Source organism: Aythya ferina, assembly GCF_964211825.1.
Source record: "Aythya ferina genome assembly, chromosome: 13".
NCBI classification, from domain to species: Eukaryota; Metazoa; Chordata; class Aves; order Anseriformes; family Anatidae; genus Aythya; species Aythya ferina.
The window spans coordinates 15299643-15324955 of record NC_140311.1 but is presented as its reverse complement, the minus strand read 5'-3'; positions in this window follow the sequence as shown (position 1 = coordinate 15324955).

Sequence of the window (25313 nt, the reverse complement as noted above, 5' to 3'; positions counted from 1 at the left end):
TCTTTGCTCTCCTTTCAGCTCGTGCTCCACCTTCTGCTCCTATTCAGCTCTCTGTCCCCTTCCCTTCTGCCACCTACACTCAGAGGTGGCCACCAGCCCCGTCTGCTGCCCCAGCCTCGTGCTTTGCAAATGCAGCAGCATCTCGGAGCAGCCTGCTGCATATCAGAGGGCAGCACATGATGAACAGTGCCCGGTGGGCCCACCTTTAGGGTGGGCTTCACCTCCCCCTCCTCCAAAGCTGTGTGAGCAACCCAACCTGGACCTCCTGCATTGGCTGAGAGAGCAGTCCCTGCTTGGGATATCCTAAGAGGGGGCCCCAGGGAGGTCCCTGGAGCTTGTTCTCCCTGGGTAACAATCGGGCAGTGGCCTATGGAGCACCTGGGCACTGGTCTGCCCTCAGAGTCAGCCTGGACTGGGACTCAGGTACCTTTATAAGGCTGAAATTCACACACCATGGGTTGGGAGAGCTGGGAAGAGCTCCCAGAAATGGAGCGAGTATCACTGCCTGCTCCAAGCCACGAGAGGGACCTTCCTCTCTTTTCCTACCTGTAAAACCCACCCCAAGGAAAGGGCATTTTCCCCAGGCAGCACATAAGTCAGAGACCACCAAGGGTGGAGGGTTGGCTGGTGGGGCTCTTATATCTTTCATGTTGCCACGGGCACTGCAGAAGACCACATCCAGACCTTTGCGCCCACAGTGGCGCAAAGGACTAGATCCACACGACCATGGGGCAGACAAAATTGCTGCCCAGCTGAAGACCAGCCCTCTCTGGGTTTTGGGGTTCAAGGCGGTGTTTCTTTACACAGTGAATGCACTCCTTCTCCTCTCGTTCAGTGCCGTTTGGGTCTCTCGGGCTTGGAGCCAGTGCTGGCTTTCCTTGGTGCCAGCGTGGTGCAGAGGGAAAGCCTCAGGGGCACTGGAAGTATTTTGTTTTATTTTTGTGACTTCCTCAAAGAAAGGCGGAGAGAGTTGAGAAAAAAAAATGGGGAAAAACCTTTGAACTTGAGCCTTTTTAAGTCATTTTTTATTATTTTGATTATTTTTTTCCCCTTTTTGATTCTTTTTCCCTGTTCTGATCCTCATGGCAGACAGGGGCCAGGGAGTCTCCTGACTCCTCATCCATGCCCTGCCAGTGGAGCAATTTGCTCTGAGCATACCTTCACTCTTTGAGGAGAAAGGGCTCAGAAGAGCAGCGTTTGGAAGCAGAGGGATGTGAGGGATGCCAGGAACTTCGTGGGAAGACACCATGGCACTGTGAGCCCTGTCTCACCATCTGAGTGCCACCAAGACCACCAGGAGACGTGTCCAAGGTGATACTAACCACCAGAGGGATGGAGACCACCAAGGCGGTGTTGTCTGCAGCTCCATGACAAGTGCCACCCACTGAAGAAGTGTCCTCCTGTCGCGTGGTACCAGCTGCTGCCTTGGCACTGAGTCACGCCAGGATGCGGCCCTTGGGCTCTGCTTTGCTCTCGGCGTTGTTCAGTCTGCCGTGTGCTTCCTGCTCAAAACAGAGGCAGCCCCTACCCCATCCTTGCAGCATCACGTGCGTGAATCCATTAAAGTCTCCGTGGTGCCGCGATACTCCGGAGCTAAAGGACCTATCAGTGCCGTGCTAAAATGGCTTTGCTAATCCCCACCGCTCAGCAACGGTCCCTGAGGGACCCTTTTGTTCTGCTGTCAAGGCCCTGGGCTTCTTAGCTGAGTATAACAACCCTGAATGTTTGTGCAAGAGAGCTCCGTGTGCATTATAACCTGTCGGGGTTGTCGCACGTAGCCACCACCCTCACCTGCCCACCATGTGCCGCAGGTGCTGCAGGGCGATGCGGTGCCTGGGTGGCTGCAGCAGGAGAGGGGTGAGCATGAGTGAGGCAAGGCCATGGCAGGTCAGGGCCTTTCTTGGCCTAGGTAAACATCCAGGTGCTTAAACTTGCTCAGGAGGGTGGATGGAGTCTGAGTGGAGCTGGGTTTAGGTGTCCACTTTTGAAAAAATATGAACAATTTCAAGAGCCACCGCCTCCCTTTCAAGGAGTTCTCATGAAGGTTGAGGGCCAATAACAAACGCCTTCAGGAGACCTCCCAGCTCACGTGGAAACAGGGCTGGTGGGCACAAAACACCCAGGAACATCGTTTCAGCCTGCACAATGATGTGAACCCTGGGGACTTTAGGAGGAGTCCTGACCATCCTTAGCCTCAGAGGGCCTGGAGGCTGCTCCCTGCCTGGAGAAGCCCTGGGAAGACAGGGAGATGGACCCATGCCCAGCATGGATGCCCACAACACTGGTCTTGTGGTGCCGTAGGGCTGAGCTGGGTCCCGCTGGGGTCTCCATGCTTCACTCCAGGTGGCCACCATCTGCTCCCCGCCACCTCTAGCCGGACAGGGGAGGACAGCAGGAGCAGAACGTGAGAGAGGAAGAGGATGCACAAAAGAGGAGGAGGAGGAAAGCCAGAGCAGAAGGCAGGGAGAGGAGGAAGAATACATGCGGGCATCCAGAGTTGGGTTTTTTCCTTCCAGAAAGCCGCCCAGTTTTAGCAAAGTCCTTTTCTGTCTTTAATGAATTCCGGCTCCCTTCCCCCTGCCGACCCCAGAGAAGATGGAACATTTCCAAGAGCAGGAGGGAGGGAGTGGCGAGAAAGGGGCTTGGAAATAAAATAAAATTTAAAAAAAAAAAAAAAAGGAAAATAGAAAAAAGAGACTCCTCTTTAAAAGTCACTTTGCATCCCCTCCCCGAGCGGGAAGGGAGCATGGGTCATGTCAGAGCCCTCCGCCGATGTGCCTTGCCTTTGCCGCTTTGCTAATGACACTGGAAATATGCTAAGGAGCTGGCTGCGAGGGGGCTTTTCTAATGCGGTCACTTCCTGGGACCTCAAAGAGGCTTTAATTGCGGGGCCGCGGGGACGGCAGGTGTGCTTGTCATCTCTAATCAGCGAGCTGGGTGCACCGGGCTGCCTGCGCTGAGAAAGCGGGTTGCTGGCACTCCCCCTCCCCGCCTCGCCCTCGTACCCCCCAACTTTTCAACCATTGCACACCTGTCAAAATGATTATGGGAATGAGACTCCATCACGGGCAGAAAGAGCAGATTTGAAGGAAATCCTCTTTCTCCCTCGCTCTCGCCCTTTCTTTTTTTGTGTGTGTGTGTTTTCTTTTTTATTCTTTCGCTCACGTTTGCTCAGCTCAAGGGGGATTAGGGGAAGGGGGGAAAAATCCCCTTGGTAAATGGGTCCTAAACATGCATTGTTGTCAGTGGGGCTTTTCCCTGGTACATTCTGGAGTCGTAGCAAGATTTCCAAGCTGGCAGCTCATGGATAAAGCTGTAATGTAGCAAATGAGAGGCAGTACCTGTGAGAAACAGCAGCCTCCTAGCACATCACATCTCTTGCATGCACACAAATACCAACAGCACACACACACACATATATTCCCCAGTACAGAAGCCCAGCACTTGCACGCACACAAAATATAGTGCACAGATGAAATTGGTGAGGCTTCTTTCTCCCTGTGTTTTGGGAAGCTTCACCCAAAGGCACAAATGTGCACACAACCACACGCACAATTGCATGCACTCCAAATGCACCAGCAAACGGGGATGAAAGAAAAACACTATATTCACATACATGCACAGAGATCCTTCCCAGCTGCAAGTGCAAATATTAAATCCCTTGCTAATTTTCACGGAATCAGCCTTTTTCTGCCCACCCCATAGGACAGACTGAGAGACAGCAGCTGGGATGCAGCCACCCGTTGAGATGCCAGCCTGCTGCAGACGGACAGCTGTCTCTGCAGGCAGATGGACAGGTGTCAAGCTCTTTGATGTGCTTGCAAAACCCCATCTAAACCCATACCAGCTCTGGAGGTGGTCACCAGTCTGCTAATACTTTAACACGGGAGCTAAGCAATGCTTGGGCTGTGCAGGTGGTGGGACCTGCTTCTAAAACTGTAAATAAATAAAACCCACTGGGAGGCGAGGCACAGGTTGGGAAGAGAAGCAGGAGTTGTTGTACAGGTTGCAACATGGTGCCGAGTAAGGTGGGGGAGCTGCACTATATGTATATTTTATAGTACACGGAAAGTGACTTTTAAAGCATCTCAAGTGATGTTGTGATGCCAACTAGACCCAAAGCTGCTCTGAACCCCAGTCACTCGGATCTTGGGTTGCTTGGAAGTGAATTGGTTGGTTCTGCTTGCCTCCCCCTCTTCTCCCTATCCCCTGCATTTGCTGCCTCTTTCCCTCCAGCCTTCTGCTTTGCTTTGCAGATTCACAGCTCCTACTGCTGTGTCCAGCAGGATTTTGTGTCTGGCTTCTGCTCTGCCTTCCTCACCTCCCATGCAAACATGATGCTCTCTGCCCATGGCCTGGGAAGCATCACCCAGTGTTACTGTGTCATGTAGCACAGCCGTCTTTCCATCCTTCAGATGATGAGCATGCTCCAGAGCAAGGGAAGGAGGTAACATCACATTCAGGTGTTTATAATAAAGGAGCTTCCAGTGCCCCAGAGCTCCACTGTGCAAGACACACATAGAAAAAAAAATAAAAAAAGAAAAATATTTGAATTGCAAATTTCTCTCAGTGGCCTTGGTCTTGTTAAATCAGTGGGCAAGAGGCATAGGAGACAAGAGACAGAAAATCCCACCTTTGACAATGGCTAATGGTCAGCCAGAAGCTTTTTAGAAGATTTGGAGAGCAGACATTGCTCTCCACAGCACAATATATTTTTTTTTTTTTTTTTTTTTTTTGACATTAAAGGGGAAAGCATTTTCAGAGGAAAAGAGCAAAGAGCTTTTGATGAGAAGCCATCATCATGGCTTTAGGAAATGTCTGAGGCTTGTCTTGGCTGGTGCTTGACTTATATGAACATGCAAGTGCAGGGTGCAATCTGCAAGGCAAAGGTAGCAGACAGTCAGTCGCAAAGGTTGGGCTCAAGGTAACAGTTCCCTTTCTCACCACCAGAAGAGGAGAGACATCAGAGGGACCCACAGTGACAACCAAAGTCCGTCCCCTAGTTCGGATGGACAGCCTTGACCCAGCAAGGGTGAGTTGAAGCCCACATTTCAGTGCTTGGTGGACCACTCATAGCCTTAAACACATCTTCAAGCATCCCACTAACCTGGAGTCCAGGCCTCCATTTAACACATCCCCCCCACCTCCTACCAAACTCATGAACATGAAAAAAAGCAGAACGTCTCTGTATGGGAGGCACCACTGAAAAAAAGCAGAACTGGGGGAAAAGAAAGAAAAAGCATGAGTGAGGACAGAAGAGCTCATTTTGTCTATTGAAAAGATTCTGTTTAATAAAAAATTGATGACATTTTAGTCTCTGAGATAGGCCTGTTCCCCTTTAACATGAATCCCATCACTCTATTTTTCATCTCACTTAGCTCCTTTCTGATAATCAATCAAGCGTTTGCTCCATCTTCCCCATATCATGGGATCCACCAGAGACTCTCTTGCACGTGGCCCCTTTTGAAGTGGGCCCTGCTCAGTGCAGGAGGGGAGGGAAGGTTTAGTCCTAAATAAATAAACAAACTAACTAACTAAACTTTTTGTTTGTTTGTTTGTTTGCTATAAGGAATAATGCAAAGGGTTTCAAAGGAGAGGGGGAAGGATCGTTAAGGCAAGGAGAACAAACAGCCTGAACTCCGTCCTGAGAGCACAGGCACTTCAGAAATCACCCAGATCAACCAGAGCTTGGCCAAGTCCCTCATGTACACAGCACTGGCCTCTCCTTCCCTGTGCTAACCAGGAAAGGAGAACAGGGGCCATGGGTACAGATGCTCAGCATCTCTCCTAAGAGAAATACGGGGCCAGACCTGGATGTGGCAGGACAAAAGGAGCTGCCCCGCGGGACCTGGCCCTGGCTGGGCTCTTACATACCTTTCCACAAAGCACTAGGGCAGATTCGAAGACTTCATGAGATGGAGAATCTGCCACTTCCCAGGACCGTTTGGATGCCCTTCAAACTGGAGCTGGAGCCACTTGAAGCACTGGGATGAATGAGATGCTCAGGAGAGTGCTAAGTGACTTTATCTCCTGTAAGACACTTTTTAATGCATAGCTGACTTCTTCAGTTAGGGCAGAATAGAAAAGTATCTTCTGGCCAAAAAAAAAAAAAAAAAAGTATTATTGCCTACAGTGGGGTTGTGTGTGTGGGTAAGGAAGGGGAAAAGCATCGTCTCTCTCAGCTGTAGGTAGGAAGACCAAATTCACCACCAGCCCAGCTGGCACTAGAATCACTGGAAGGATGTAGTCTCCTTCCACAGCTATTGACTTAAACTTGTGTCTTTCCACTGGATTTACTGGGTGAGGATTCAGCTGTGGGAAGCAGGATTGAAAAACTCACCCAGGAGTACCTTGGCTTGTTAGCAGTTTGTCTCTTTTTTCCTTTAACTAGTGGAAGGAACACTTTACCATGGAAGTACTTTGACTGGTTTCTTGTTTTCCAGATTCCTGGTAACACTGGCCAATTTTTTATTTTATTTTATTTTATTTTATTTTATTTTATTTTATTTTATTTTATTTTATTTTATTTTATTTTATTTTATTTTATTTTATTTTATTTTATTTTTTTGGCAGAATAGTGTTCTGCTTGATTTTGTCAGATTTTTTCCCCCTTTTTATTCCAAGGAAACTTTACTTTTCTCTAATCTCCTGGTTTCTACAGCAAAGGGGAAAAGTTACCAAATATACTATTCAGAAGCTTTTTTTGTCTTGTGCTAGTCCACAAAGCTGGTGCATCACTGTCCCTCAGAAACATGCCTGGCCTAGGAAATGGCAGGCACTTTGCAGAGGGTTGCCCTAAAATTAATGATGTCGGATGTCTGAAAGAAAGGATGGCATTTGCAAAGCACAACTGGCATTTTTCAGACCTTGTACTCACTACTCATTTTCTCCAGATAAAAAAAAAAAAAAAAAAAAAAAAAAAAAAAAAGACCCCATCTCTCAAAGAATTCTTAATTAACTCTTACTGGAGAGTAGATAGTTCCTGAGTCCTTGTCCAGATTCCCAGGTAGCATTAAACTCTTCCATTTGGTGTCTGGTAGTCACCAGGACACTGAGGGGGTGTTAATGAATTAGCAGCTCCTGCTCTCTGAAGTTTGTCTGGGCTGGGGGGGACTCTCCAGAAAACAGGGTTGGAAAATGCAGCCCCACTGCTTCCCAGACAGAGCAAACAACTGCTTTGGGGTGTGTGCCTCGGCTTTTGGTGCATCTCCTGTACCAAAAATATTCCAGAGGTTACCAGGTAGCTAAATCCCAGGGAAACTGAGGAACACAGACATATGTCCAGGTCATCCAGCCAGGGACAAAGCTGAGAACAGATCCCACATCTCCCAGATCCTGTTTTGATGTGTTTTATCAAAGTGAGACAGCTCATTCATCTTGATGGAGGTGAAAACTTGAACTCCGAGACGTGGTCATATTGACGTGCCATCCTCTTTTTGGTGCCTGTCTTCTTCTTGTTCTTCTTCTTGTTCTTGCTATGCTGGCTGGGTTAACCAGACCCTTCTGGAAGTCCTGCCCTCAGTCTCTGGAGTGAAAACTCAACAGCATGGTACTGGACATGTCCAGCAAAGCTCACGAGGTGCTTCAGCCACTCCTCGCTTCAGTCTGTGCCATCTGATTTATTTAAAGGCATCTTGGGAAATATATTTGACTCGTGCTTTTCCCAAACTATAGCTGTCAGCCATTCAGTTGAAAGCTAGCGTGGATCACGCATGTCATTCTTTCTTTTAAGTTTTAATTGCAAAGATCAGAAGACAGGAGCTTAGAGGAAAAAACACACACACACACACAAAAAAAAAAAAGTTAATTAATTAATTCCTTAGTTAGGTCTCTATTAGGTTTTTAGCTCATCTCATCTGATACTGGGGATGTTCATTTGAATGTTCTGGGTAAATAGCATCATCAAAATACCCAAAGGCTGGGTGAAGGTGTGTAGCAGAGCAGGAAGCATTGCAGGACACATTCCTTGCCTTGAGACTGTTCTGCTGGGAGCAGCTGCTGCCTCCAGACAGCTCAGCCCGTCTCCAATCAAGGGATCAAGGGGTGAAAGGATCATGAGACTCAGCTGGGCATCCTGAAAGGGGGAACTTCGTAGCTGGAAGAATGATGTTTTGGGAGAGTTTTTGGCTTGGAACAGACTGTGGGCAGAGGAAAGAGACTGCAGCAACCTGCTTGTTGGTTGCAAGTCCAGCAGGGAGGGAACCTACTGTTGCAGCACTGCTGATGGAGCTGTAAGAGACACTGAGGACAGCAGGAGTCATGGGCAGATGATCCCAGGCACAGAGATTTCTTGATGTGCACGTTAAGCCATGGACTGGCCTGGTCTATAAACTTCAAGCTGCTACTCCTGACACTGCATGGATCTCCCAAGCTTGCTCTCATATCTGCAGACACAAGCCTTAGGAGGTTTTACCTCAAGGTCTGGAGCATTTCAGAAGGGAAAAATGCCAAGCAAGCACTTCCCACCTGCTCTGGGGGCAAGAGCAGGAAAAGGGCTGGGAGAAGAGGCCAGGCACAACTGCAAAGAGAGGACAGTCTGTGAGGGCAAGGCCTGTTTTCTGCACCAAAAAACAGTTCTGCAAGCTTAGCCTAATTGCACAGAGGTGCTGGCAGCATGTCAGCGCTGTAGAAAATCAGGAGAGGTTAAGATCATGTTAATTTGTACACACACAAGGGGATCGGGAAGGACTGGAAGATGGGGAGGGAGAGAGGGAGGGTGGATGAAAAGAGGAGGAGGAGGGAGAGGACTTGCACATGAAAACGTAGGGTTTATGTGTGTGGGGGGGTCCATTTCCAAAGCAAGAATACAAATGATCCCAACAAAGCCCAAGCTGTCCTGAAACCCTGTAGCCAATTAGTGCACATCAATATTTAATCAGATCTCGCTATTGTGCAGCCTGGACTGTGCTACCCCAGCCCCTGCCACACTCACTCTTTCCCATCACAGACACACTGTTATGACACATAATGATATTGTCAATGAATAATTTAGAGCAGTTTTTCTCCTCTTCTCTCTCTGTCTCTCTCTCTCTCTCCCCGTGCCCTTATTAGCAGAAAATGTGGAGCAACTTCAGGGAGGAGGGAGGAAGGAGCTACTTCCATGTGGGGCTGGAGGACCAGCCTGCCCGAGCTCCAGCCTTCCTCGGGCTGCTGCACTCCCATGCTTCATGATCCCAGGATGGGCTGGAGCTGCCTTTACCCAGTAGAAGGCTGGGCAATAAACTGGGAGAGAGGGGCGACTTGGGACAGCCTGCACGGCTCCATAGACCAAGGCACTTTAAGTGGTGGGGTCATGACCAGCAGGGAAAGCAGCAGGTGGAAGCGGCAGGAGATGTCCCCAGAACTGTCCCCATGACTCAGCTGGTGAAAGGTCTTCCCTGTCTGCACCTCACCCTGGCACTACAGGAAAGCTGTGCTCGTCCTAGTGGGCACAGATTCGCCTTCAGGAGATGAGTCCATGTGCATAGCCCCCCTCATGCTGGTGTGTGCAAGCTGGTGGCAGCTCTTCCACTACCACATGTGTTTGGATGAAGCACAAAGCACATCCCTCCTCTCTTCGTGTGTGACACCCTGCTGGCAAGCTGGTGTCCGTTCACATGCAGGCTGGGGAGGACCAGTGAGGTTGTATTGGGTCTCAAGACCTTGCCAACAGCAGTGTGAGCAGTCATTTGTAGATGTGATGGGGTTGTGGAGCACTCTGCTGCACCTCCACTCCCATCAAATCAAGCTGTACCTCCATCCCTATTAACCCGAGGGTTTATTTTTTGCATCTGCACTGATCGTTGCACAGATCCTTCAGGAAAATCATGGGGAAAATGTTGTTGGAAGCCCCATCTAAAAATTAATTCTATTTTTATTTAAGAATATATTAATCTGAACAAGGAAGTTGTTGGGTTTGAATATTTTTTCTGCTAGTTCCTTGGCCTCCCGTCGGTAGCTTTTGACCTTGTGTCTGCCAGGCTCTGCCTTTCTCAGTGTAACTTGTAAATCTGTTGGCTAGTGTCAGCGTGTTGGGGTGAGGAGTCTCAGGGGCATGGTGCTCCTACAGATGCGGTGAATACAGAAGAGAAGGATTCAATTAGCTCCTGCGTCGTGGGAAGGGCTGGGTAGGATGGATGGTAACTCCCATTTGACAAGTCTGGTATGGATGACAAAGGAATAATTATCAACATTTCTTCGAAAAGTTGTAATTTAGAAGACTTGGTTAAAAAAAGTCTTCTCACAGCATTTTTGTCACCTTAAAAAATAAATAATAAAATAGGCTCTGTTTGGCTGAAATTGTTCTGGGGAAAGAAAAGCTTTTCCTGATTTCAGGTTCTATAGTGTAGGAAACTTGTATGTCCTCTGACACAAGGCTCTGAGACAGCAACTGAGCATCCACAGCTCAGATCTCCCATCCATTTCAGCAGTGCTTACCTGGATTTGGAAGCCACTGCAAGCCCAACTGCTCTGCAGGGGATGTCAGGCAGGGCAGGCCCTCCAAATACCTCGTGAAATTATTTTCTTGCCTATGGAGACTGCACAGGAACCCTCTAAAGGGACGAAAGTCCAGGTAAGCTCTGCAGGTCCAGCACCGGGGGAAGCGTTTAAAGGTGTCTCATGCTGTCCCACCATGCATAAGGTACCTGTGCCTTGGTTGGGCACTTTTTTGTATTTCATTTGCACGTTTTCAGCTGAGCAAGGCTAATGCCAGGTTACACCCCCAGGTTTCATCTCCTTCTCGATTTGCATGTGGAGCTGGAACAAGCCCCGCAGCTCTCTGTCCACCCCTCCACGTCACCAGCACAGCATCAAAGATCCTCTGACCTGTCTTGAAATCATTATTATTGGCAAAATAATTGCAACAACAAAACTACTAAAAGCCCTGTTTGCACTCCTTTCATCTCAGCTCAGCCAGGATCTAGCCAGCCTTCATAATATGTACTTTTAAAAGGGAAGAGGAAGAAGGGGAAGAAATTTTATTCTTATCCTCATCTTTACTAGGGCATCATTGGCTATTCTCGTGCTATAAAGCACAACATTATTTCAGTTTAGGGGGATTTTTTTGTGTGTTTGTTTCTGAAGCAATGAGTGTCAAAGTTGATTATTGATTGAGACTGGGGGATCTGAGGACTGCATGAGGAAAAGTGTCTGATTATTCAAGCCCCTTTCTCTCTTCTTTTCCTTTCTTTCCTTTGCACCACGATTGGATTGATCGACCCCGTCTTCATTATCTCCCCTTCTCCTTTCTCTCTTCTGGCCCCTACTGGGGATTCCTGACTAAACTATGGCAGGGCTCAATTGATCCTCCGCAATTCACTCGCTCCTCGCGAGGAGGAAAAACTGCACCGCTGCATAATTCAGAAAGCAAACACAGAGAGGAGAGGGCGAGAGGAAAAATCAATACGACTACAACTGATCCTGCAGATAAATGAAGCGGCGAGTGCTGGCAAGGGGGAGGATCCCTGGCAGCAGCGTGAGCGAGCGTGGAGAAAGTTCAGCAACTTGGAGAGGGATGCAGGATAGGCTGGGCCAGCTCGAAGCCCTTTCAGAGGGGTCAGGAGGGAAAGAGGGCCCTGGTCTTGCCCCCAAAATACCCTGAGGTGCAGGGGATGCTCAGGGATGTGCAGGAGGGACACTCTGTGCTCACGTTGCTGTGCCATATGCACACACATACTCTCCCTCCTCTGGTAGATGATTTTAGTGAATGCAGTCTTACCCAAATTGGTAGACAGGTCCTTTGGTTTCTCCCCATCCTAAACCTTCAGGGCTTCCCCTTCCTCCTTCCCCGCCTGAGATGGGCTCTCGTCATGCTTCTCCCCCCGTAAACCTCTGTAATTTTCTTGCCCAGACCCAGCTCCATCCCCAAAGTGGGAAAGAAAGAGGGAGGAGAGGCATATCTGCTTCCACAGGCTCATCCCTGCCCAGTGGGGAGAGCATGGTGGTCCTGCTCTGAGGGCCACTTGCTTTACTCATGGGCATCCTGACTCCCCAGAATGCAAAAGCCATGCAGGCTTGTCCTGTGGTCCCAGAATATAAACAGGAACAGGACAAAAAATGAATTGAAGGGTGCACTTTTTATCCTGTATGAGGAAGAGGGGCTGCCTCCAGGGTCAGCTGGAGGTTGGTAGCCCACTGGGAAAGCAGCAGACCTTTTTATCCCCCCCTAGGTGGTGAGTAGCAGAAATAGTGATAAAGGAGTCAGGAAATCAGGGGATGGCATCTCTGGGGAGGTCTGGGCAACCTGGAGGGATAGACGAGGGATAAAGGATCCTCGTACAGCTGCCTAGAGGGTTGGCTGCAGGCGTGCAACCTCCCTGCTCACACCCTGCCCATGCCGCAGGCACCATGGCTGAGGGATGCCCAGCAAGGGCTGTCAACGTCCTCAGTGACTCCTCCAACCCCTTTCTCCCACGCACCTTGCTATGCTTGGCCTTTCAGCCAGCCAGGAACAGGTCCCAGCCGTGCTTTCAACAAACCTGCAAAAGGTATGCAGAGAAATATACAGAGATCTTTTATTATTTGTTGGGTGGCTGAATTTAGGCTCTGCCTCCATCGTTAGGAGAGGTGGCTGACTGCAATGGGGATGGGCATGCTGCTTTCTGGCTGGCTGAGAGTTACAGATATTGGAAAAAGGAAGCAGAAATAATGAATGCACTCCCATCCCACCCCCAGGCAGGGAGAACTGCCCTCTGGGTCTTGCCAGTGTCCCTACACCGCTACCCCTGCTCCTCGGAGAGCGTGCAGTGATAAAGCTGGGTTGTCTGGGCTTGAAATCAAAGCCTGTGTGAGAACAGCAGGGTAAAGGACATCATTGCAGCCAAAGCCCTGCCTGAACAAACAGAAATTTGGGTACATCCCCTCCCTGAAGCAGACCATCCATTCCTGCCCTTAAGCAGCTCGGAAAATAAAAAATACTGCCTCGAGTACAGATACGTAATACATTAAGACAAAAAAAAGTAGGAATGTCTGGGCCACGTCGACTGTCCTGTTGAGTGTCTAGAAATGACATAGCAAGAAGATCCTTGCTCGTAGCAGCGTGTTGTCATTGTCAGGCAGTGCCCAGCCCTTTTCTGGCTGGTAATGGATCCCCGGAAAGCCCCTGAGCTGGTGTCTCACAGGCGCGGGGAGCTCTGCTGAGCTGCACTGAGGTTTCCTGCAGCCGGGAGAGAGCAAAGGCTTTTAAGACAACATTGCCCTGTGTTTTAAAATGATTTAAGAACCCAAAGAACAACCCAGCACTGGGTTTGGCAGCAGAGGGGATAGATTGTTGTCTTAAAAGCTTTTAAATGCGTGTGATAGAAAGGGGAAATACAGCTGCCTCACCAAGAGATATTGCTGTGGTACCAGCTTCCAAGCTGTCAAACACCACTCTAACTCTTCTTTTATTTGCAGCTAAAAGACATGTTTGTTCCATGATGGGGTTGTCAAGGATCCTAATTTAGGTACCCAGGAGAAGGGTTTCAAATGACCTTGGGTGATAAAAGAGGATGGGAAGATTTTAGGGCTCCTTACTCAGCTCCTGAATGAGTTCTCCTGTGATGTTATGGCTGTTGGGAATCGAGCTCCCTTGTGAAAATCTTGCCTTTACTGGTGTCCAGAGATGACTGCAAGGTGAAGTCCTCCTTTCTGCACCTTCTGTGCTGCCCAGGGCTCCTGGAGCCAGCTGAGAACCAGGAGGATGGAGAAAGGCACTGGGAGCCTGGTGCTGGAGATCTTGGCTGGCTGCAGAGCTCAGATTTTCTTTCTCCTCACCCATCCCTCAGAGCGCTCACAGCTGTGGAGCACTGAATCAGTGCCTCCAAGACTGCCTCCCTTCCCTGCACCAGAGAGGGGCTTGGCTGGGTCTGTGTCCCAGCACCACGATGGTGAGGGCCGTGCAGTGTGCCCAGGATGCCAACTCCAAATGCCTTGGTGCAGGCTGCAGCACAACCCCAAACATATTCCCACTGACTCCATCCGTGCCAAGCACTTTGCACTGAGTAATGTCCGATTTTCTGCTCTGCTGAAACTCGCAGCACGGACCTAGGCACCCTCTGGTTTTCCCCTGTGCTGCTGGAAAAACTGTGCACACCCCAGCTGTCCACTCGCATCAGAGCCAGCTGCAGCTCGCTGCTGCATTTCAGGCCATTTGCACTTCTCCTAGACACTGCTGGATCTGCAGAAAGGGGTGTTTAGAAGAGAGAAAGAAGTAGTAGACCTGGAGACAGGGTCCAGATTCCCACATTTCTTTGTGCTGCTTGGCCACCTGCCCACCATCGGTGGTGCTGCCAGGGTCTGGAGCACAGAAGGCTCTGGATAAATGCTGGTCAAGGCACTCACAAGCCATTATGCTACGTTACCCAGGCAGGAACATATCCTTTAAATGAAAGCAATCGTGGTGGCTTTCCCCACATCAAATTCCTTGTATGCTCTACGCTCCCTCTGCCTTTCTGCCCTCCAGGGATGGCTTTTGTCTTCTGTGCTACATGCCTCAACTTTTGTCATCCCTCAGATTGCCCGAGGCAGCGGAGGTGACCTTGTTGCTGAGCGTTCATTTCCCTTTCACGTAGGAAGCCTCTTCCTCCTTTGAGCCGCCGTCGCTGCGCTCTGAAGCTCGTTTTCCCCTCTTGTCATAACAAGTCTACCTCAAGCAGGACTTGGCCATGAAAGGCACCACTGAGAGGGTGCTGCAGCTCGTGCAGTTGGCATCCGCCACCCCGTCTGTGTGCTCCGTACGTCCCTGCAGCTGGGGAACATGTGGCCATGCTCCTGAGATCACCTGCAGGACACGTATCCCCCTCCCAGACACTCATCTGTCCCCAGCTCACACGCTTCTCATTGGGGTCTTTCTGCCCCAAAAGCCCTTGGGATGGGCTCAGAGGATAAAGCAGGTTGATAAGGGTGAGCTGTTGCAGCAGAAGGAGAAAGGTTTTTGATGTGTAGGGTATGGGACAGAGGCAGGAGAAGGTGGGAGAGTTTGTGACCGGCCTATGCCAGAGAACCACAGCTGATGGAAGAAGGACAGCAGCTTGGTTGCTCTAAAGAGGAGAGGGTTGTGTACCTCTGGCCACCCTCGTTACCTCTGTCTGCACCTCTTCTAGTTCTTATTTGAGAAGCAGATTGAGGCAGGGAAGTTGATTCACAGAAACAAAAGATTTGAGAAAATAAGCTGGCGATCACTCGTCTACCTAAGGTGCAGGCTTTCATGGTATTCATTCCTCATGCAAATGCTGAGGCATGTGAGGTGACCAGCAGAGCAAAGGCCCATCCTCTGGCTATGCCAAGATTGATGTCTCGTGGTAAACCATGTCAGACAGCTCAGAGCAGATGTGTGGAGTGGCTCACTTGTGCTCGTCAATGGCAGGAATTCATTTTTTCTGCCATGGGCAATCCAAGATATCTCCTAGCCTGAACCCTTTCCAAAAGGTCTCCAGGATAACAGCAGTGTAAAAGCAGAGTTTTGAGCTGTTCAGCCCAAATTCTGGGGCCCAGCTCAGGGTGAAAGCAGACTTCCTGACTGCAGCATGAGTTGAGCCACTGCATATTGCTAAAGAGAGGGGAAGATTATCCTGGTTTGGAAGCAGCAGTATTCAATGGTCCCATGGATCGAGTTGTGCCTACCACCGGTGCTTTGGCATTGGTGAGGAGATTTTTTAGATGTGTGTGTAATCCTCTGGGTGCAGAAGGGTAGAAAGGGCAGTGAGGGCCTGAGCCAGCTGGGCTCCCTGCCCTCTGCCATGAGCCCACGATGCTGCTCGTGGCCTCCCGTTGGGACATGCTGGTCCTGCAGACCAGCACCCAACAGCTGCTCAGCACCCACTGGGGCCTCTTTGCCAGCCACGTTGGGCTAATCCTGACCCAATCTTGATCTTGAGCTGCTCTTGTGCCTTGTTCACTCTTAGTTGGGCATGTAAGAGGCAGTATGATTTCAGACAGGAACCAAGAGAAATGGGGAAAAAAAGGGGGGGGGGATTTTCTGTGCCCCAACAAACCAACATATGGGTGTCCGTTCCCACTCCCTCTCTGCAGACACATTTCACTGATAATTGACAGCCAGAGACAACAGTGGATTTTCTGCAGAGGCTCTCAGTGCTATGTGCCCATCGGGATATGTTTGCTAATAGTGTTAGATGAGAGAAAAGGGGAAACGGGCTCGGCGCACAGCTAATTAACACTTCTCTCCAAACATGTTGAGCTTTGCTTCCAACGCATTTCTTGGGGAGGAAGAATGTTGATGTCTGAAAGTTTGCAAAACAGCTGGAAGGGCTCTTCCTTCTTCAGCCAGAGCCCAGCAATTCAGGTTTGCGAGGTACGAAGGACTTCTCAGCTATTCTTTTTGATCCAGCAGCCAGGAGAGGGAGCTCGGCATCCTAGTCCCAGACTCCACTCGCCAAACATCACTGAAGACAATGTTGATGATTCTTTTGTTCAACAAATAAAAGAAGTGGCCCACGAGGGAGCCGTGTTGGCAGCTGCTTTGTATGGGCTTCAGGGAATTGCGGAAAATCAATGCTTGCCAAAGGCAAAATGGACAGTGGAAGAAAACAAAAGTAACTATCAGGCTTCTGAGAGATTATTGCATGCAGGGGGCCTGATCCTGGAAATCTGGGGTGTCTTCAGTCCCCACTGCCATCAGCGGGAGCACCAAGCACCAAGCACCAACAGGAGCAGGAACAGTAGAAGGACATGAGGCTGAGATTGGGACCTTGGACTTTTGTCACCAAAGACCAGAAGGAAGCACCCTTGGTAAAAATTCTGGGCTCCCTCCAGGAGCACTGAGCACTTGAAGTTCTCCTGGGCCTCAGCAAGAGCAGCTAGATATTCAGTAATTTTTATATTTCAGTGCTTAAGCATGAGGACAGTCACCTAGCTTTAGGTGTCAGAAAGTGAACGTTCAAAGCATCAGAATGGAAATAGATTCCCCAATGTCCTGAACAGCGGTGGAAAGAAGGCACTTTAAAAATGGGTAATTATTCAGTGCCAGCCTGCCAGGAATTTAGTAAGGTTTGAAGTGAGACATTTGTATAGAAAAAAAAAAAAAAGAAGAAAAAAAAAAAAAGAAAGAAAAAAAAAAGTCTCATACTCCTAGCATGAAACTTTCTGAGTTTAATGATGTCAGTTTAATCAGCTCTGATTATTAGCAGTGCTATGATTCCTGGATTTATTGGAAGTGCTATTTCTTTATTTCCGTTTGATGTCTAAGATCCTGAGAAGAGCAAATTGTAGAACTGGCTTTGTCAGCCTGTTCAAGAGGATACCACCTTGTGTATGTCAGAGATGTTCCTCAGCAGAGCCCCATGAACCCAAAACCAGCCAATTTCAACCCATGCAGTGGCAGCCACTGGTCTTGGGGCCACCCTTTTGTGACAAAATTTTTCTTCTTTTGCTCCTGCAGTAAATAATTGTATTTGCATTCATGCCTCTGCCAGATGATCCTCGAAGATGGACTTTTTTGTGGATGGTGTCCCATCAGACATCCCCAAGCTGCTGTAACCAGCACAGACTGATACGTGCTCCAAATATCTGTTTTATTCTACACCCAGTGTGGATAAGGACAGAGCCTGGGAGTGAACCACAGTCAGTCTTGCCCTGACAGATAAATTTTCCCTGGGGCTAGAGTGAAAAAAAGTTATTCTGAGAGTGCCAGATGGGCTATGGAGACCTCTTAACAATACCTGCCATTAACATATCTAGTGCTACCGCGTGGCTGCTGCCGCACACCTAAGTGCTTTCAGCTGGAGCTTGCACCTACCCCACAGACCCCTGCAAGGTCAGGGGCTGCCTGAGCCAACTAGGAATAAAGGGCACAGGCACAGGGAGCGGAGACAGCTCTGGGGAAGGCTCCTGTTGCAGCTGTTTGTAGCTGAACCAGACCCGAAATTCTCTGTAAAACCTCCGTGCAGGGTTAGACCATGCCCCGTTCACCTCCCGGCGTGCAAACCTCAGGGGTGTCACCCTCCCGCGCTGCTCCTGGTGAGTGCTGTCTGGCATGGCTGGCATTCCTCCATCTAGATCTTCATTTAAAATGCCACTTCAGCCATTCCCAAGAGCATTTGCTACTTATTCAGTGTGTTTCTCACACCAGCGTGTATCTCACTGACAGGAAAAATGAGCACTTTTTTCCTGAGGACCACCTTCATCTGCTGCCCCACCTTGGAGAAGAAGCAAAGACTGAGCAGCCAGACACCTGCTACTCACAGGCATCACCGAGGAGGGTTTGCACAGCCCTCTCTGACTAAGTTCACACAGCAAAACCATCGTACCCTGTGTGTTGTAAGGGCAGCTCTTCCTTCGGGTGGTCCTTCTGCTGATGGATTGTTCTAACCCTCAGAAGTTGGTATGTGCTGTGAGTTGTGATGGTTTTTTCTTCCCCAGGAGCCCTCCTAGATATCAAAAGATGGAGTCTCTTCACTGAGATCCTTCTGTAGGTGTCTTCCAAGAGGCTTTTGCATTCAGCCATCAGTAAAGTGAATAAAGGATTTATGGACAAGTACCTGTAAGATATTGGACTGAGGGAGGATGGATCTCCTGGTTCCTGCTGTTGTGTGTTGTACATTTCTGGGCTGCAGACACTTGTGGACAATGCAATCAGGACTTGTTCACTGACTTTCACCTCTTCTTCTGTGCTTGAGGAATGTCCCCAGCTGGTGAGCAACCCCCCTGTTTGTCACTTGTAGGAGTCTCATTAGCAGATCTTCGTCTCCGTCATGAATATCCAAATCAGAACTCCTTTGCAGTTGGTTGGCCATATCACATGGCAGGTCTCTGCCTGCTGGTTGGAAGGATGCCCATTCAGATAGGAGCTATGTTGTCTGGGACTGCTCACACATTGACTCTGAAATTTGTTTCCCACAAACATTTGTCCTCACAACCCAATTGCTTCGACGGTAGAAGAAAGCAAGCATGAAAGAAACATGGGCATTTATAATTAAAAGGGAAAGTCCTTAGCTTTGTTGAATCGCCTACTGGAGGTGCCAATTAGAGCCTGCTGGATGGAGACACCTGCCCGCTCCTCCCCAGCTCATCGTGGACAGGAGAGCAGCAGGCACTGCCACGCTGGGTCAGGATGAGGCCCGCAGCCTGGGAGCAGAAGTTGCATGAGCCCAGCTCCCCTGTCCCGCAGCCAGCCAGGCCCCAGAACTTTTAGGAACTGAAAGGCTGAATGAAAACATCAAATACCAAGGCAGTTTGCAGGAATATCAACCGGAGACCGAAATAAATAAATAAATAAATAACGCACCAATACCAGCGCTGGGCACAGACAGCTCCAGATTTTGTAGCTTCCAGACAAAGTCAGCAGCAACCGTCAGAATCTGTGTTTCAAGTCCGACCTTCTGCTTTTATCTATATTTTAAACCCCACACAAGGTATACAAGGCGAATGTTGCTGTTACAGTCAGAAAAGCCTAAATAATGGATGAAGAACAGAGGCTGCGGGGGGGGGGAGGGTGAGGGGGGTAAAAAAAAAAAAAGAAGAGGAAAAGAAAAAAAAAGACGAGAAAAGCTTGAGGAGAAAAGAAGAAAAGAAAAAGCAAGAGAGAAAGAAAGGAAAGAGACCTTCCAAATCAGAAGAGGCTGGCAGTGGCAGTGGGAACACTCTTTCATCCAAGGAGACAGGAGAGGTGTGAAGCTGGGAATGGTGAGAGAAGAAGGCTGGACAGGGCTGTGCTGTACCTGGAGGTGCTCAGATACCACCAGGACTGAGTCCTCTTGCACTGCAGGGGGTGACTGAGGGAAAGGCTTGCCCACCATGGAAGCACAGATGGGGAACTTCCCATGTCTCAGGGGTCAGGTCCCTCCTTGGAGCTGCAGGGTGGACAGGGAGGGGACAGCAAGGTGGTTTTGGGGGGCTTGCCTACACCCCAAAATGCATAGGATCAGCAAGCATCCTGACTCTGAGACAGCATGCAGCTCAAATCCCCTGCATTCTCCAAACCCAGCTCTTTCCTCGGCATCGTCCTCCTTCCCTTTATTCCCAGGAAAGTTTCAGAGCTGATGAATTAAGGCCATGAGGGAACATTGCTATCTAAGGAGGGTTTCAGCAAAGGGAGCCACGCAGGCAGAAGTTCTTTGCATGGAAGTGTTTGCTGGGTGCTTTATGGTTTCCATGAACATTAATATGGAGGCATTGACTGTGCTTCTGCAGTGGGTCTTGGAGCACCAGGGGGATATTTGCTCTCGGTAGCGTTTAGCTTCACCTGAGCCTCTCTGAGAACAATTAGCACCTGCTGCCATGATAACATACAGCAGAATGTAGCCCCCTGACCAGGATTGTTGTTTAGCAAGTTAAATATTTTGAATAGCTCACAGGGGCCACCTCTCTCCCTCTCCAGCCCGCAGAGGGAGGCTGGCTCCGGCGTGCAGGAGCTAAGAGCCTTACAAAGCAGAACGGAGCCATCAAGGCTTGGCGCAGAGGCAAGCTGCACTTCCCCTCCCTGCAAAGTGCACAGTCACTCGTTCACGACTCCCTCCCGGTTTGTTTTAAGTGGATTCTGGTATTCTCTCTATCTGTGCTTGTTTTTCAGGTGCTCATTGTTTTCAGCGAGCCTTGCTGGAGAGGAAGGCTGTGCTGGGAGCAGAAAGCAACTCCTTGCCAATCAGTCTGGGTCCTTTCTACTCTTTCGCCTTTGGAAAGATGCCCAGGAGCAGGTTTTTAGCAACTCCTCTCTGCTGGTGGTCATGGTTTGTAACACAAAAGTGACTGCCCAACTCCAGCCTCCTCCATGATATGCTGTGATCTGTCCCCAGCCACAAACCGTTTGTGTCATGAATTCATAGAAAAAAGCAGGCGAGCAGCCTCCCCTCCACCGTGCTCCTCGGCAGATGGGCAAGCATCAGCAGCGGTGGAGATGCTCTCACATTATCCTGGGGAGTACTTCCACAGACCTGCCAAATTGGATAAGATCTGGACTAGAGGTGGGGGGGGGGGGGGGGGGGGGGGAGGAGGAAAAAAAATAGTTGGAGCAGAGCAAAATAGATGTTTTCTCACGGTCGGTCTGAAGGCAGCTGGCAGGGTCAGGGGGATAAGCTACCAGAGGGTCTTCATCCTGCAACTGGCTTATTTCTAGTTATGGTCTGACAGAAGAGATTGTCTTGGCACCATGATGAAAATATGAGAAGAAAAATATGAAAATACTTGAGATGAAAATATGGTGCCACACACAAGGGACATCATCCTTCCAGGAACTCACAGGGATTTTTTTTGCAGTCAGCAGTGGTGAGAGTTGATGCTTTAGGAGTGAGTACCCTAGCAACAGCAGAAGGGGTGGCATCTTGCTTGGGTTTGTTCCTGCTACGTCTGCAATTTTGTATGCTTCAGAAACCAGGGATATTTGGGGGAGATGCCTAATTGCTGATGGTGCCAGGACCAAATGGCACAAGGAGAAGTGGGGGAGGTGGGCATGTGGGCATTTCTGGGGACAGGCACAATAGTGACTCCGCAGGCAGGTTCCTCACAGTGCCTTGTCTTAGATCTGTGTCTTGCAGAAGATGTCCTCACCTGCACAGAGGAAACTTCATCTCATGGCATAGACTCGAACCTCTGCTAAGCAAGGGATTTTCTTGGCTGTAGAAAGAGCAAGGAAACAGCAAGGTTGGCAAAAACTGTAGGCATGAAAGTTGGTCTGGAAGGACATTGATCCATCAGAAAAGGGAGAGAGATGTTCCCTCATTCATGAGCAGTATAGTAAGCCATGTCGATACAATACATTAGTAATAAATGGTGGGAGAGTAGAAAGAAACAGCATGGCCAAAGGGGATACTCAAGAACAAGCTCAAAATACTTCTTCTACCAGAACTGTGTCAGTCGGCTTCTTTAATGAGTCTTCAAACAAAGTCTGTCCAGAGCATCTGAAATTTGCTGTGGCTTGCTGTAGCTGCCACAGCCAGTGCAGTGCAGGTAGGAGGGTGTTTCTGTGCCATCAGCTAGACTCAGACTTGTGTTAAGGACCTGCAAACACAGGCATGTAGTTACACTGATATTCGGGGGAGATATGACTGTAGACATGGGTACGCCAGGGCAGCAGCATGAGCTTTAGGAAGGTCTCACCTCCAGGGCCAAGGGTGGCACTGCCACCAGCTGCCTGTGGGAGCTTCTCCCTGACTACTTCACAGTAGGCTTGGGATTCTCCAAAGGCATTAAACAGCTGGAGAAAGAGTGTGAGACTGATCTGATGAAGAGATTTCCTTGTGGTCCTTCCACTCCACCCCACAGCCCTCCCTGCTCCCCAGCTGGGAACATGGCATGGTTTATTGGATGAGCTTTTGCTCCCATGGAAAACTTATGTGAAGGGATCCAAGACCTTGGGAATGCCATGAGATTTTCTTTGGGGGTGTAACATGCAGCAGGAGAAGGCCAAGGCTTTCAGCCTAGCAAAGTGGTGTGCACAAGGAAGGCTACCAAGCTGGGAGCAGCTACGGGAAGAAATGGTCTTCTGTGGTGCTCCCCCGTGAAGCCAAGAAACCATCTTTTCTCCTTGCCAGTGCCTGGGCTCCATTCCTTCATAAATCTGTGCCATCTCCCATTCTCATGAACACACAGAGTGGATCGCATGAAAATTTTGTGTGAAATGACATGATTTTTGCCTGATATGGCAAAGAAAATTCAAAACTTAGCCCTCACCCCATGCACATAACCAGGTGGTCAAGCTAAGAAGGGATGTGTTTTCAGGACCTGAGATCTGAGCGACAGCGTGGTGGTGAGTGGAAGGGGCTCATTTAGGTTCAGCTGTTGTTTAACAACGCTCAAAGCAAGAAAAGCAGAGCTAAAGCCCACCTTGGGGTTCGCTGCTGTTTTAATTTGCATCCCCATAGGCTTTCTGGTGAGCAGGGGGAGCACTTGTGCATGGCCCAGGTTGCAGGAGGATCGATGCAGGGTGCATTCACCCAGCCACCCCGAGAAGACTTTGTGGCTTTGGCCCCTTTCCAGGCAGGGAGCTGGAAGAGCACGCAGAACAAAGCACCATTAACAAATGCACCAAGCTAGATGCCCTGCAAGTTGCTCCTTAACCGTTTGCTGGGAATCACCTGACGGGAGGATGGTAAAGGCCAGCACATCTGCTAACGAAGGATGGAGGACAGAGTCTGGCTGTGAACAGCTCCATCTGCACAGCCTGCAACAGCCTGGCCAAGGTTTGGGTTGGAAGAGACCTTAAAAATCATCTCATTCCAACTTTTTATTGACATTATTTCTCAGGGCTGAGCAAATTTCAAAAACTGTAGCCATTGCCTGCTATGCACTCGTGCAACACTTAGACCACTTCATCCCAGGGAACATCCAAGGGACAGCTCTGGTCCCAGGGCAGCTGGTGGGACAATTGTGCAGAGCCTGAGGGACAAGGGCCAGCAGGCCAGCGTGAGGGCTGCTGCAGGAGCAGCCCGGGTGGATCACAGCGGGGTGGAAGGACAGGGAGCATGGAGAGGTTGTGGGATCAGGACTTCAGGCTGGGTGGTCTTCTCAGCAAGCATTTTGCACAGAAGTTTACTTTCCAAGCTGAGTTATTGAATTGATCCCCCCACTCCCATATTTCAGTAATTGAAGGCCATGGGCAGAGGCCACAGTGCCTAAGCTTTTATTGAACCTTTGCTCTCAGCAAGGCCCAAAGAGCAAAGCCCTGTAGAGGGAGCTTTAAGGTTTCCTTAATTTAACCAAAATATCCTGCAGCCCATTTAACAGCACATTATGAAGTTTTATCATAAATAATTAACACTGAACTACAGCTGACATCATGAGGCATGTGGCTGGCTCGGTGAGTGTCTTACAACAGCCAGTCATTCACAGGGGGGATACGCAGCCTCCATGGCAAGCCTCAGCCGCCTCCACCGGTGGCTTAATGCAGCTGCTCCTGGTGCACAGCACGGCAGAGGCTCAGCAGCACCATTCCAGATGAGGAGCAAAGGTAAAATGTTATGTCTAAACTGATTGCAGGGTCGATCTGGGGGGGAGTTTGGACAGGAATTGGGATTGGGTGCGTCGCAGGGATAAGGCCATAGCTGTGCCCAAGCCTCTGCCCCCAGGCTGGTGCAGTTCTTGTTCTGAGGGGATGCTAGCTCTCAGGTGAAAGGCAAGGCTGCTCTTTTGGTCACCTACAATCACTCCTGGAAGCATCTGCAAGAATTCAAGACCAGAGGTCCATGTCCAGTGATCTGAGCTTGTGCCCAACCCTGGCTGGTGTGAGGAGCCTACTCCATCCGCTCTGTCCAAGCTCCCAAGGGCCGCGCTGCTGCCCCTGCTGCAGAGGTGGCTTCGGGTCTCAGTGGCAGGCAGAGGGACTCCTGCAGAGCTGGCTTTCGGCTGCTTAATACCACCTGGAACCATCGCCTCCATTTCAAGGTAGCTGAGAAGAAAATTTCCCGAGGGGAAACTTCCTGTACAAAACCAAACCAAAATGAAAAATAAAATAAAATAAAATAAAATAAAATAAAATAAAATAAAATAAAATAAAATAAAATAAAATAAAATAAAATAAAATAAAATAAAATAAAATAAAATAAAATAAAATAAAAAAGCATATCTCATAAGTCGTGAACAGGCTGACCACTCCTCATCCCGTCCCACAACAGAGCTGGGTTCCTCCACAAGCTGCAGGGAACACAGCCCACATCTCCAGCAGCGTGTCACCCTCCGCCCCCCCAGGGGACATATCCCTGCCTCTCCACCTGCCTTTACACCAGAGGGGACAGCAGCACAAAGGTAGCAAGCAGAGGGGCTGCCCTCGGTGATGAATTAGTCACGGGCAGAGAACTGACCCCGTGTCCTGCTGCTCCGGTGGGCTGGACCGCGCAGCTGCTGGGGGCTGCGAACAGTTGCAGAGCAGAAGATTCCCATGGTTTCGGCTGCAGAGTGCATCCAGATCTGATCCGCTTTCCACCCCCCTCCTTAAGCTGTGCCTTTTAATAAAGACATACAAGCAGCATGCTTGAAAAGCTCACTTAGATCTGAACCAAACAGCACAGCTAGGGTAAGGAAAAAATCCATGCGAGAACCCGGAGGTTGTCAGCTCTCCCCCACGCTGGCTGCAGGAGAGGAGCGGAGTGCTAAACCTGCACATAAGAGGCGCTGAGCGGAGAAGCCTGTGAGGAAAAAAACCCAGGCGAAGACGATTGAGCCATCTCCGGGAAGAGCCATCAGGAGCCATTAGCCCATGGAGGAGGCTGTGCTGCCTCCCCATCTCCCAGCGGGGAGGCTTTGGTCTCTGATGGGAGAGCCCCGAGCCTGGGACTCTTCCTGCTGCTGGTTCAGCCCCCGTTTGGCTGCCCGAGCAGATCGGCTCAGATGGCTGCAGGAGGTGGGAGAGCAGAGGGGAGGCTGGTTTTGTGTGGCAGCCTGTCCCTCCGTGCCAAAGGCTCCTGCTG